Source organism: Ruditapes philippinarum, unplaced genomic scaffold (genome assembly GCF_026571515.1).
Source record: "Ruditapes philippinarum isolate M1 unplaced genomic scaffold, ASM2657151v2 ctg418_1_1_1_1, whole genome shotgun sequence".
NCBI lineage: Eukaryota > Metazoa > Mollusca > Bivalvia > Venerida > Veneridae > Ruditapes > Ruditapes philippinarum.
The window spans coordinates 19,005-35,104 of record NW_026854655.1 but is presented as its reverse complement, the minus strand read 5'-3'; positions in this window follow the sequence as shown (position 1 = coordinate 35,104).

Sequence of the window (16,100 nt, the reverse complement as noted above, 5' to 3'; positions counted from 1 at the left end):
TCTTTATATGTTAGCTAAATAAATGATTTATTGCTAACAAAACACGATGATATACTAAAATAGTAAAAACATTATGGTTAAACAATTCAGTTTCAAGACAGAATTTTATTTTTAGTCACTCGTTTACTTTTCCGAACATGGATATAATCATTTACCACATGTCATTTCAAAACATATTGGAATAAAAAATGTGTATATTCGATCAGAATAAGTAGAGCTATTGTAGTCACCCCAGTGTCGGCGTCGGCGTAACCACTTATGTTAAAGTTTTTGTAATAGTTCAAATATTTTCAAAGTCCATTGACATATGGCTTTGAAACCTTGCACACTTGTTCACCATTATGACCCCAACATGTAGACAGGAGGAGGTAACTGTATCAAACATTTTGACAGAATTATGCTCCTTTTTTGACTTAGAATTTACGTAAATTTTTTTGTAATAGTTCAAATATTTTCAAATACCATTGACATATGGCTTTGAGACTTTGCACACTTGTTCACCATCATAACCCCAACCTGTAGACAGGAGGAGGTAACTGTATCAATTATTTTGACAGAATTATGCCCCTTTTTCGACTTACAATTTATGTTAAAGTTTTTGTAATAGTTAAAATATTTTAAAAGTCAATTGACATATGGCTTTGAAACTTTACACACTTGTTCACCAGCATAACCCCAACCTGTAGACAGGAAGAGGTAACTGTATCAATTATTTTGACAGAATTATGCCCCTTTTTCGACTTAGAATTTACGTTAAAGTTTTTGTAATAGTTCAAATATTTTCAAAGTCCATTGACATATAGCTTTGCAACTTTTCACACTTGTTCACCATCATGACCCAACCTGTAGACACTAGGGGTTACTCTATGAAGCATTTTGACAGAATAATGCCCCCTTTTCAACTTAGAATTTACATTTATTTACATATTCTATTGACTTATTTTCATATTCTTTTGACATCTGGCTTTGATACAAGTTGAAATTTTATACTCTTTTTTGAGAGCATAATAGGACTCTCGCTATGGCCTATAACTGTAACATAGATTTAAAGAAAATCTTTGCCTTTTTGTTAACTTTGAAACTTTTACATTATCAATGCTCTTTTACTATCAAGCACTAAGAATAGTCGAGCGTTGCTGTCCTACCATAAGCTCTTGTTATATATTGCTACAGTATTCTTTTTTGATTAATTGATATTATCGATTGAGACAAATATTTTTAAAGTCGTTTTGTTTCTTCCAGATCTCTTCGCTTCTTCATTTACGTCTAGACAAAACAAATAATACTGAATATTTCATTTTTCGATAATTGCCTGCCCATTTATCCATATCTATTTTTGCGACTTGATCTATTGCAAATAATATCTCTCAAAATAGTAATTTTCGAGAGGAAGAATAAACGATTGATATATTTTAACCATTATAAAAGCAAAATGACATCATTTAAAAACATTGAAATGACTCAAAACATATGATTATGACTACATGAAAAAGATGAAAAAAGTTTCATTGATCAAATTCAATTTAATTTTATAATCTAAAAGAAATCATTGAAAGCCCCATTATGTCCCAGAAACGCGTTCTTTTTTATTTTTCAAACGTTTTTAATCTTTGGTATCCTCTTATATTTTAAAAAAAACCTTTTGTTAATTAGTAAGTAGGTACCAAACGTCTTATACCACTAAATAATTTACATTCCAATACAAAATGAAATTCATCCTTGAGGACTTAAAAACAAAAACAAGTTCTTTGGTGTACTAATATGATGGTTCCTGTTAGTCTAGTCTGGATAAATTTTATTAATAAATTTACTATTTAACAATGTTTTTCAATTGTAAAATCACTTCTTTTACAACACACATGCAAATATTAGCGACTGAGAAAAATACAATAAAGTCACTGAAATCGATTTAATTCTGAAGTTTAGAAGACATCCTTAGTCAGGCAGACATATAAAATAGCACTGAATATTTCATATAATAATATGTGCTTGTCCCGCATGACAATTTCATGCTTTCTATCTATTGGAAGGAGTCTATCACGAGAGTAGGTTAGTTATTACATTGGGAAGCTCCCGGAGTTGGCTTCCGACAAGTAATGACACACGGAGATTACTTATTTTCTTGAAGCAGTTATCGTTAATATCACCGCTGATATAATGTAAAATGATTCCCAAATACTCGGGATTAAATGCAAAATCATATATCGATGGTACAATATAATATCAATATTGGAGTAATTGTTCTTCTATCGTTTAACAAAATAATGAAACGTTTAACTTTTGTAAAAACATATCCAAGATAAAAGACAAAACATGTCGTTTTGCATATACATGTCTATAAGTTTGGTACGTACTGATATATTTGAGCGTACTATGTGTTAAACATTCTTTTCGCCCTTGCCATTTAAAATCTCGATTAAAACATAAAAATGACAGATTTACTCTAACAGTAATGTAACTTCTGTTAAATATTTATTGAATGTAAGGGAATTGTACTTTAAATTTTGGCGTCTGGGCTTTTCTTTTAACATTATTTATATATCACACAGTGTTTTATCAATTACAAATTAAATAAAAAATGTGCATTTCATGACTTAATAAATCAGATTTTTACATTGATGGATCGATAACAAATACTTTGACAAATGAAGCGGTATTACACGGCGGATTAGGGACACAAGATGATTATCGGTGCGACAAATAAATACATGTATTACTTCCGAGGGCTTCAGCCGGAGGGTCAAGTATTCAAAAGGTCGATTATCCAAGGGGCAGGACGTGAAGTGGTTGCACACTTGGTTCAAGCGAACGAATTGGTTGCAAACTTGACAAAATGGCGAACACGGCGTGATTTTTTGAAACGGGTGAACGAATTTTTGCCAGGCAAGTAGGTTTCTTTGTTATTTTGAAGTTCATTAGTATGTCTATTCCATAATGCAATATATATGTCACACTCGGTTAAAGGTTTCAGCATCCTAGATTCTGTTTTGACGAAGTTATTGAAGATATAAACTGATTATGTAGATATTTTGATATTTGACAAGTGACTGTTCTGGTCGGTTTTTCTCCTAATTTATTCGAATTTGTAAGTTTTGAACTGCATTTAACAATAACAAAAGCAAGGCTGAAAAGACTACAACAAAATTTTACGGAAATTTGATTGGTTATTTTACAAAAAAAGAAATATAGCTGTCAAAAAAAATTCATGATGTCGGATGACTACATTAGTTTTGAAAAAGGGCAGGATGGGAGCCAACATAGAAAAATAGTCCAGAACTTCCATATATGGTACACTTACATAATATTGTTTTCTAACCGCTGAATAGTATAAGTCCTTCATGATTGGTATTACTTTAGGAAAAAATATAGGTGAATAATAAATACAAAAATACATAGTTTAAAGCTTCAAATTTCGTGTGTTGTTTTAATGATTCCTTTCATTGGTGAATAACTGAAATGATATCAAAACATTCAAAATTTGATATTTTTAAAGGTAAAAAATAGTAGATAATTATAGGTCAGATATTTCTAAATAAGGTTTTTGTATATTTAGTGTAAATATGTCTTCATTGGCGTTTTGATGCCGAATGTTTTTTGTTTTACCTTCATCCGAGTAAAAGATATACAATTCGATTGTTTTCATCCGAGCAGAGTTTCTATTTTCTTCCCACATCTTAGTTGCTTTTTGGAATTCTTCAAATAAATTATTACCAAGGAAAAATGTATCAAGCTACAGATTTTAAATAAAAACAACACCTGAGTGAGTTGTGTCAATAAAAGAGACACAATCTAGGAATGGCAAATGTCATGATGTACGTAATCATGATTCCTTGATTATTTTATTAACCAAATATTCTGATTTTTGCCTTAGATGTTATCACAGTTTTTGACAATAAAATGGTATTTAAGAGTAATAACCTAAGCGTAAAATGTTAAAGGAAATTCGTGTTATTGAAATTTACAGATCGTTTTGAAAAATAAATATCGGAAAATCGTCTTAAGAAGAATCTTAGCAATATTTCAACTACACTATTTGAAGTCTGAGATTAATTGATATCACTAAATGACAATCAAGGAAAACTCAAGGTACATTTTTTGGAAAGTCGTTTCTTAATTTTGTACTAAATATTTTTAATTTATGTATTTGGGTTCTTGCTTCAGTTTCATATTGTAATCACGCCTGAAGTTGTCTAGATGTTTTTTATTCATTTTAAAATTTTATTTTAAATTTATTGTTTGTTTAATTTTCTGGTTCTCTAGATTTTACATCTTTCTATTTAAAATGTTCATATATTTTTTTCCGGAGTATAAGAATCTCTAGATTGTATCGTTGTCTTGCAGGACCATTAGATTGTGGGTTTTGTTATTGTATGTTTAAATTCTGAATTTCGTCATGGTCATTTTCATTAATTTTTTTCTTCTTTCAAACAGTGAAATAGGGTATAATGTAAGCTGGAATAGACAATTAGAGTGTCAAAAGCATTGAAGTTTATTTTGAACGCTGTCTAACCGATAAACCAAACTCAAACTTGCACTGCACCATAATATTATTAAATAACTTATTAATATTACAATAACATATATTGCTATCATAATTCAGTGCCATATCATTGTTTTGATATAATTGTATAATTTATTAATGACGTTTTTATCTGAGTTTATCTTGAGCACGGTAATGCTTATGACATCATCATCGCAATATATATCACCTCTTGTTTTTGTTTCATATTATAGTCAAGAAGAACTTTACCTCATTTATGAAACCGTCTTGCATAAACTGATCTTCACGGACTTTCTATGGAATCTTAAAACTAATTACTGACACGTTTATAACATGTTATTAGGAAAATCTAAAACGATAGCGAGGATCTAGTATGTTATTTTTGTTAACCGTTAAAATGTTTATGAGATCTGAAGTCTTTTTAGAAAATCAAGAAAGGCAGTTAATTAACAAAAGCGAGGGACTGGTGTTTAATTTTCATAATAAAATTGCTATATCCCAAAATTATATTTGGCAAGCATGCAATTAAAGTTTCTAGAATTATTAGAATACTAAATAAAGGTTATTACCAATGGATCTTTATTGCAACATCCCACGTATCTATCATTTTCTGTTTTAAACTTAGACACGGCAAAACTTGATTTAAGAGGCTATATTTGAAGTAATATCTTTTAATTTCTCTCTCTTTTATCTCATTAATGATTACTCTTAGAAAATACTCTAACAATTTTGATAAAGACATATTTGCATTTTTAGGACTCATGTTCCTAGTTTATAAACGACATTTAATTCAGATGTCATTAGTTATTTGTCCATTTGATTTTGACATAATCTGGCGGACTTGGAAAACGCATCATTTGGGTTTTTCCTTTTTTATAGGGAAGAGCATATTCGAATACTTGTACACTGAAGGACACACGTGCCTATAAATCTCAGTTAAACATGTTAGTGTCACTGGCTCAATTGTTGAGTTTTAGTCGAAAACGCATGGTAACCCGCATTCGCAAAAATCACAATTGATAATTATAAACACAGTGACCCTCAGTATGCAAAATAAATTAAAAATGGAATATGATCTTCCCTATAAAAAGCAAAAACGCAACTAATGCGTTTTTAAAGTCTCTCAGTGTATATTCAGCGATTCAGATATAAACTACCAATCAACTAAGATAAAAGTACGATGTTCAGACAAAATACAAAGTCATAAAGATAAGATAGTACATATTTCATTGCTTTCCCATTTGACATTTATCATATTTACCCAGCGATTGGAATATGTCTAAGTTTATTATAAAAAGGATAATTTATGAAACAAAGCTCCCAGTTTATCGCCCAAAATTGTCCTTTACATATTCCTGACGTACAGATAGATACAAAAGTATTTTGTTTTATGCAACTTACTGTCGTGTTTATTTATAACTTCATTCACATACCAACAATAAATGCTCGCGTATGATAGTCAAAAAATATTTTTAAAAAAACGAGAAAAAAACAGAAAGGGTGGCATTCAATGAACACATCCCTAACACAGGACCACAAGAAACAATCAAGTTTACATTTCCTTCAGAGTTATCAGATCGGACGGTATTGTTTCGTATCGTATATAAACTTGTCGTATGCATTTTCCTTTAACACACTTCACTTATTGCGCCCGATTGATTTTACGAGGCACAAACATGAGTCATTGTATCATATAGACAGCCAATAATATTTTAAGTAAATCAGTCAGAAACTATCGCAATATCATTTGTTTGACATCATTTTAGATAATATGATTTACAGGGGATAGATTATATGTCATAGACAGTCACAAATATATAAAACAAAATACAGAAATCAATAAAAACGAATACTAGCGCCATATGGGCACATATATTTATGCATAAGAAAATCAAATTGAATCAAATTCATATCGATTTAAACGATCAGCTCAGATATGGAACAGATGTAAAGAAAGTGAAGAACAAAGCCAATATAATAATTGAATCAAAACTAACGAATTGGCGGCAAATACTATAGAATAGGAAGCATAAATACTACGCATAATCACAAGTATAAGATCAGCAATGTAAAGCAGCAAAACTGTCAATGAAACATGTAAAACATTCATTACAAAAAGTAAAGAGTACAGATTACAGAACTCAAATAAAGTATATTAATATTTGCATGTTTTTCTGATAATTTGGGCTATAATAATATTATCCTAGTCGTGATAATTTGATAAAGACATACGTATGTTGCATCTACTAGCAATATGATGTAGCTTATGTTTGATCAATCTGAGGCATTGGCTGATATAATTATGAGTCATTGCAGTGTCAATTCTTAATGTAATATATACGAGATATGAAAACAAAATGCTAGCATGTTGTGATCAAAGAAACAAGGTCGTCTTTTAACACAAATCAAAGTTTCATATGTAAAACAATATTTTAAATAGCACTGTTTCACTTAATCAGCACTTTGCTATCATATAATTTTACGATGTTGGCAACTATAAACTATTGCTTGACATATGAAACTTTAATTTGTGTTAAAAGCAACCTTGTTCTTTTGATCACAACATGCTAGCTGTTTTGTTTTCATTTCCATATTAATCGTACAAAGTCATGATAAAACAATAAAATGATACAATGTATTATACGCTGAAAAAAAGAATACTTAATAAGGGGCTTTCATTCAATTACAAATGAAATACGAGTACAAACTACAAAGGAAGTATTTCATTACATAACGCGTAATCATTCCATGTTTACTAACCACTTCTGATTTATTAATTTTAGAAATGTAAAGTATGCAATTATGTCATTCTATTTCAAAGAAAATAATTTCGTTCACTTAGTATAATAGCATATTAGAGAGTATAAATGCATGCAGTAAAACGCAAATAATTTAGATTGTGTTTGTTTGAGCAAATATTGCATTTGTTCTGATCAGGCATCAATTTAACACAGCACTCGTTGAACTGGTTACATAAGAATAGCATCTATTCAACCGATTAGGAAACAACTCCAATCAGTTTTATTTCATTTCTACTTAGTTTAAATATAATTATTTTCCGATTATATTCATTTGCAAATATACATATACAACACAAATCAAACATTTTTAAGAAAAGGATTAAAAAGAAAGACTAAGTCTTCTCCTTTTAAGTGTATTTCCATAATATGTCGTGTTTTGAACAGTATCAAAAAGTATGACAAATGGGAAATAGAAATATTTTGGAAATGATTTTGCAACAACGTAGAATAAATATCTAGGAATATGAATGTCTTAAGTCTTTATTATTAAGTTGCCCTAGCTTATGTATAATTACATTAGTTTATTAATGCTTAAATTGATCACAAAGAAAATAGTCAGTGGGTTCATAAATCATTCCGGATATTTAAGGAACTATATTAATATAAACAAGTCATTATAACAGTAGTGATAAAGAAATTAAAATAAACGCTATTATTTTCGAATGAACACAAATGTTTGCATTACGTTTAAATTCATTTATATGCAAGTGGTTTTAAAGAGGAAACCATGAAGGTCACAAAACAAAGCAGAATTACAAACATTGTGCATTTCATAACTTCATGAATTAAATAATCGGAGATATGTAAATGTCAATAAGTGCTGTCAAGTTTGCAACCATTGATCCAAAGTATAGAGTGCTTTTAATGTCCTAAAAAATAGCATTTATTTGTAGGAATATAAAGTAGTTAAACATGTTACTATGTAATTTACACTGTGCATGGCATTTAAAATCATTTAAAGTCATGCAATAATGTCTTGTTTGAAGTAACTTATAATAACATTAATTCACATTAACAAATTTAAGTCTTTCATAAATCCTTGCTGAGTTAAAAAGTCTTACAAACCAGATAATAAGCTAGAATTGAATATTGTATGTATCAAAAAATGGACGTTATGTTAATCATATCCAATCAGCAAATTAATACGTATATAGTTAAAGAGGATTCCAGATGATTTAATGAAACACACAACGGTACTTACTTGACATATATAGTCTAATGTAATAAATGATAATAACAGACCTCTATTTAGAAAAAGAAATACTCGGAAATAGAAGACACATTGTATCTTTGACAAAATTATTTATAAGCTAAATAGAAATTTAAGAATAACCCGTTTTACCAGATAAGTCCGAAATTTCGGACTCTTATCCCAGATGTTGGGTCGGAGATCCCAATAGAGACTTTGAGATTTAGGAGGTTTTGTATTTAATAAGGAGAATTTGACACAGTTTAAAATTATCCTACGGAAGGTTGGTTCTCGATTATTTAGATGCTCGGTTTTGTCTGTAATAAACTACGCAGATGTTACTTAATATATTTGAAGGAAAGTTTTTTTTAAGTAAAATTTGGGGGTTTAAAGAAAAAATTGATTTTGAGATACAAAAAAACTGCTAAAAACACTATCTTTGAAAAAGAAAATTGGGATTTCTTTTTTAAATTTTTCCTATTTTACGGCCTGTTTTGGTTTTGCGTAACCCGTCCAAGGGGTTTTTTTCTTTATCCCCTTGTGGAAAAAGTTCAAAAGGGGGAAATCAATCACCTTTAAAATAACAAAGGTTTTTAAACAGATACACATGAAACAAATATTTTAATTGGGATATAAGAAAAGGAATAACTGCAACTTAAAAGTCTAGTTATGTTTTTAAAAACCTTGGGGCTTCAAAACGAAACCCTTCTTTTTTTTTCTTTTAAAAAAAAAGGGACCCCCTAAAAGGCCTGTTCCCAATATTATTTGTCAAGAGGTAGAAGGGACAGGGTTTTGGGAAAATGTTGCCCTTTGGGTTTTTCCCCATTAGGTTTTTTTAAACCCTTTTAGCAACTTTAAATTTAATAACTTGTTTTCCCCATTGTTTTTGGGCGAGTTCTCCTTACACAATATCTTCTTTAACTGACCCGGGGATTAAAATTTTATTTTTTAAAGCTTCTGTAAGAGAGGGGGCCAAGTTTGCAAATTTTATAAGAACGGAAAAATTTTTGGAAACAAGGAACTTTAAAATTTTTCCCGTTTGGTATTGCGCGGAAAAAGCTTTTTTTTACTATGCAGTTAAAAAAAACATTAGTTAAAAATTTGTTATTTTTTGTCGTTCTACAGCGGCCGATATGCTTCTACGTGGAACGGGGGGTTTTGACTAAAAAATTTTTATGGACGACAAACGAAAATTACAAAATAAAAATAAAACGCATTTTTCAAACCAAATTTGAAAAGGTGGTCCTTTGCTGAAATTTAAAAAATAAGAAAAAACAACTGATAAAATATAGAAAATCCAATTAATATACAGAAAATAATTATCTAAACCTTTCAGTTACCTTTACTATAATATAATATAGGATATATGATGCCAGCAAAAAGACGTCAGTCGGTGTATTTTGTTTCTGATGAAATAGCATCAGCTTTATCGCCATAAAGTTAACATAAAAAACTATATTGATTAAATTGTCTTCATTATTTTTTTTTGTCTCAGGACCTTTAAAATGACATAATACCCATGCAAGGGTAAATAATGAGTAAACATGTGAAAGACAAAATAATCTTACATTTTGTCATTATTCTTTTCGATATTATAATTAACTTTGCATAAACGATTAATAACGAGTCAATCGCATTTAACACAGTCACTTTTCGAATTATTAATTCAGAAACAAACAAACATACAATGTTAATCAACTGATGATATCTTTCAATTTGTGTTGGGTTTTTTCTTTAAAATTCAAAATAGATCATTTAAAAGCAGATATACATGTATAATCAGCTAAATTCTTACAGAGTTACTGTAATTTTTAGTTTTGTCATACATTCTAATACAAAAGCCAAATATTTGCAGTTATTTGACCCTAGAAACAGTTATATTAATTCTCAATGTTTTGAAAATACAAAGAGTCTTTAAGAACGTGTAGGTTTGCGAGGAAAAAAGGGCAATTCCCAGGGAACTTAAATTTTTTAACTTTTAAAATTAAAAAGGGGAAATTATTTTTTAAGAGGAAAAAAAATAAATTTAAATTTCCCACCAAATTTTTTAAATTGTGTAAAATTTTTCCTTGAAAAATCCCTTTATGAAAGGGAAATTTTTCTACGCATAATAAACTAACAAAATTTCGTCTTTAAACTTCAATTTTTTAAATTTAAGACTCTTTAAAGACACCCCTTTTTTCCCCCTATAAAAATTTTAGCCATGTTTTTTTAATTTACCAAGAGAGAAATACACTTGTACTTTTATTTTTGAATAAAACCTGGAAACCTTTCTTAAAGGAAAAATGCCAATATTAAGGCTCTTTTTCTGTTTACTTTTTTAAGACCAATCTTTTATAAAAATTAAACAAACCAATTGTCGTCAAAAGTAGGCCCAGCTTTTAAAATGCTGTTTTTAAGTAAAATGTAAGATAAAAAACAAACCGAAAAAATTTTCAGTTTGTGAGTAATTCGCATCAGTATTGATGGTTGTTAATGGAAAGATCTTCTCTTTTTTTGCCGAAAGTCATCTAAAATCAGTTTGACTTCCTGTAAAATTTACAAGGAAGAACTGAATGTAAATTATCTTAATTAGTGATTTTAAATTTACAAACTGAAATCTGGGAATGTTTATGGTCATTCTAAAAAAATATGTAAAGGATAATTCTTGCCATTCTAAAATAAGATATTAAGCATACAGTAGTTATAAAATAAATGTAAAGGATAGTTCTTGCCAATATAGAATTAAATATACAAGATAGTACATTTACTTTTTAGTTAAATTCCTGAGATATCTAAGTTCTGTTAAGACATATTTCCTCTCACAAAACATTTAACATTTACGTTTAGATTTTTAAATTTTCTTTTTCCCCATTGGAAATTTGGTTTTAAAACATAAAAAAATTTTATTAAAAAGTCATTTTTACACAAGAATTTAGTGATTTTAAAAAATTCTGTTTTAAAAAAACAAAGGTTTCCCCAAAAAAGTTTCAGGGGATTTTGAAATGAAAGTATCAAACAACACCCCCTGGAAACCCCTCAGTTTTTTGATGTTCAATTTAACTTTTAAAATTGTATAAAAATGTAATCGGGGTGGCCCAATTTGGAAATAAGGGGGTTTTGGGCCAAAAAAACTGTGCAGATGTTGGCGTTAGAAATTAATTTTTAAATTACTGACACATAAATATTCATTAGGAACCCCAAAAATTTCCCCACAGAAATTCCCTTTTTTTCATAAAAAAATAATAAAAAAAAGGGAATGAAAGAAAAAGAAAGAAAAAAAAAACAAAAAGGGTTTAACAAAACCAACTTGGGTAAAGGTATCTTATTTAAAGATACTTCTTGTTTGATTACAAATGTCATGCATGATCTATCTGAAAAAATAAAATAAAAAGAAACGCTTTACCATAAGAAGAATATATCGTATGTCAACATCACTGTAATTCCTTTGCAAATATTGCCGTACCAAGTTTTTTTTTTTGGTTGGTTTTCTTTTTTTCCATGTGGCCAAAATTAATTTTAAATCTTTTTTTTTTTAAAATTTTGGGGTTTATTTGTTTTAACTAAATAGTTTAAAATTTCATAGGGTTTTTTTTCCACTCCTAAAAAAATACGAAAAAAAGTCGAAATAACAATAAACGTTTAAATTTTTAGAAAAGGGCATTCAATGTTATGTTTTAAACAACCCAAAAGAAACCCGGGGAAAACTTCAATGAAAATAAATTTTTTAAAAGTAATTTTATGACTTTTGAGATGTGAAAGGTTAAATTTTCCCCTACACAATTCAATTTGTCAACTTTGAAAATTACCCTATCAATCCCTTTATAAATTCTTACCCCAAAATTATATTTATTTTTAATTTTTAAAGGGAAAATTAAATATTAAAACGGGTTGTTATTGTAGGGATTTTATTCACTTTTTTCGTATTTTGTTATGAGACAATAGAAATTGAAAAAAACCCCTTTTAAAAAAAAATTTGGAACCCCCCTTAAATCCGCAACAAGTTTTTAAAGAATTAACCCCAATTAAAAGGGAAAAAAATAAAGGAATCTTTTTTTTTCTGCATTTTCATAAAAAATTATCGAAAAAGAAAGATGCTTGAAACATAAAATTTAAATTAAAACTTTAATTTTTGTTCAAAAACGGCATTTTTTTTTACATTTTAGTTTTTGTTTTCCCCCTAAACCAGCCAAAGTAAGTAAGAACTTAATGTACTAGGATACCTTAATAATAACTACGTATCTTACCATTTTTAATATATGTTTAATTGTGTATGAATCCTCAAGTTTTTTCCACATATTATTATTATTTGAAATCATACACATTGAGCCATCGTTTTGTTGCAAATTTAAAATAAAGTTGGAGAAGAAATATAAAAGATTTCATATCTTTCTTTCTAATCCATTTCAATATTGCATGTATTGCATGCATGTATATTATGTACCGTGTATGATTATGAATACAAAAAATAAAAAAAGAATTAGTCATAAGCTCATTTTATACACGTGTTTTGGAAAAAAAGTATAAACTGCAAAATACATACACAATCCACAATAACAGAATTGACAAGTTATCAAAAGCATGTGAATTAAATAATAAAATTAATATTCATATTATCGAGAACAGTTTGTATAAAATAAAATAGAATCTTGAACAATCTTATTTAGTAAATTTCCCTACACTTTGAGAAATAAAAACAGTCAGTAAACGCTAATAATAAAATGTCCATATATCCTGAAGCTACGTAAGGTCAAGTAATAACATCCTTCAAGTAGACCGATTGGAAAACGAATTTTCTCGTCAATTTAACAAACGAAATAGATTTCCCTGGGCCATTTAGCGTTTGATTTAACATTGTTCTGTAAACAGACTGTAATGGAAAGATTTGCGTTATAGAATGGTATTTCGGATTGATAGGTGTAGTTTTGTGATAACGATGCAAACAACATATAAGAAATAAGACTAAAACCATCAATTTTATAGAAAGTTTGCGTAACCCATTCGATATTGTTTTGGCATTGTTCACTTTCTAGAGAAAAATATAAGCATTGTGAATTATTCATTTACATTTAACAACAACAAGTTTCCTTAAGACATACCGATGTATCCGTTATTTTTACATCTAGATATATACATTAAATGTGTTTAATTTAATATTTGTTAATAAAATACTAATAGGTCAGAGTGTTAACCACCATTTACTTTTTGCCATTCCATTTATTATTATAAGATAACCACCTTTTATTATATACCCTAAAATACACACAAATCTTGAAGCGCAAATACGGATAGAAATTTCCGTATTATGTTTGCGACAAATACGGTACAATATATGGAAGTATCGGACTATTTTTGACGTTGATTCCGATCTTATCTTTGTATAACGTTCATCAATCATAAATTCATTTCTTGACAACTACATTTCATTTTCTGAATAAAACGAAAAGGTATATAATAAAAGGAAATTATGTTTGTAGTAGCTTTCTAAGGCTATGCATTTTTCTACTTGCAACGTTGGAAATTCATATCTCGCTCGATTTTCGGTGCCGCGAGATTACAATATTCCATCGCTGCTCGTAGCAAAATACAAAGCCTAAGAAAGCTATTACAACATACATTCCGTATTTACTTTTTGTATTAAAAACAAAATGCCACTTTGTTTACGTATTGTCTCCATAATGTTTTGTTTTATTATTTTGTTCCTTTAAAATACTTTATTTTATTGAAGATTGAATACTACTTAAGTCGGTGCTAGAGGGCGTAGGAGATGTCGCGCCTTTCATTATGCCTTATAATCAGACTCAATCAAACTGAGTCTTTAAACATGTTCACATATCAAGCTTCTAACATGCTCCTCATTAGTTATAAAAACATAATGAAACACATATTTTCCCTTTCTTCAGTTGAAATGTTTATCCATTTTTGAGGCTTAATTGAGCCCATAATTAACATTTTTTGCTTGTCATTCTAAGTACATATTCATCTTGCTAATGCATTTGAGCCACGTCCATCTCGAAGCAAAAACCCAACGTAAAATGCGTTTGCACCCAGCATGGATCCAAGACGCCTGCGCATCCGCGCAGTCTGATCACGATCCATGCTGTTCCGCTATCAGTTTCCACTACTTGTAATAAGGTTGTAAGCGAACGAGCAATGGAATCCTGATCAAGACTGCGCGGATGCGCAGGCTGGTCCCCTGGATCTCATACTGGTCGCAAACCCATTATGTTGGTTTTGTCGTGATGGCGGCTCAAATTTATTCTCTGAATTTTCTTGTTTCCTTTTATGTTTGATTTCGTATGAATGTATTGTCATAATATTATTATACTGTATACTACTAACTTTTAAATCGCTTTATCTCTTTATTGTGTTATGCATGACATTGTGTGGAATATTTCTACAGACTTGATTTGTATTGAACCGACATTTACAATTGTAAATACACAATCATTTGTAAATAACAGTTTCGAGTCTTTTATCAAAAGGGAATTTTTAATAGAACATTGATGACAATGCAATTCTTGCGTAAGACAAAAAAAGATGTGCAAATTAAGTTTTATTTTCCCAAACCATTAGGATTTTAGTTTGAAAATACGATATAAAACATAAGCCGTGCTGAGCGACTGACATTATATATGTGCTAGATATAATGTATATATTATAACGATATATATTTTGTGTCACTCCCATTATGCTTAAAGTTTACATAATGACCATAAAGGGTATTATTAAAATGTAGATCTTAAAATATCTGTTCATTAAAATGTTACGTAGAAAATAATCTTTTCTCACACCCCCAACCCTCCACGGTACATGCACGCCGTAGAAAGACACGAGGCATCGGCAAAAGATCTAGAGACACGAGTCATCGGCAACAAATCGACAAAAAACGACGGATGTAACGCACTTTAATTTTTTATACATCGGTCGGTTTCTAACCCATAAAAACAATAAAACAAAACTGGTACTTGGGTAAATTTTTCACTTCACTTAAGATATCTTTTTGATTGATTTGTAAACAGTTTTTGTCGTCAAATTAACATGCCGAATAAATTTCCCTAGACAATTTAGCGTTTGATTAAACATTGTTCTATAAACATACCGTGATTGGAAGATATGTGTTATTGGCAGACGTTCAGAGAGGCATGTTGCTCCAGGGTTTGTTATGAACATGTACAGAAGTTTAAGACAGGAACTTTGAATGAAAAAATAACAAAACAAAACGTTTGTACTAGAGAAAAATCTTAATTCTATATCAAAGGTTCGGATTTAAAACAACAACAACAACAACAAAAAAAAATATTAAATAAACAACAACAGAGAAATTTTAAAAATTAAAATACAAACATTGTCTTCGATAATATAGCTGTACAGATAAGTTTCATCCTGTGATTAAATAATTCCTTTTATTTGTCTTTGTAAAAAATAGAATCTACATATTTTGTATAGATATTAAAAATATATATATAACTATCTAAATAGTAATTGTTGAAAATTAGCAATTACTGCAATTATGTATTACTTTATTTTACTTTGGAAAAAACATTTTCAGGATCAATTATAGGAAGAAGAGTACGTACTGCTTGTCGATAGAAAATTTAATTTGCCACAACGTATTCTACACAAAACA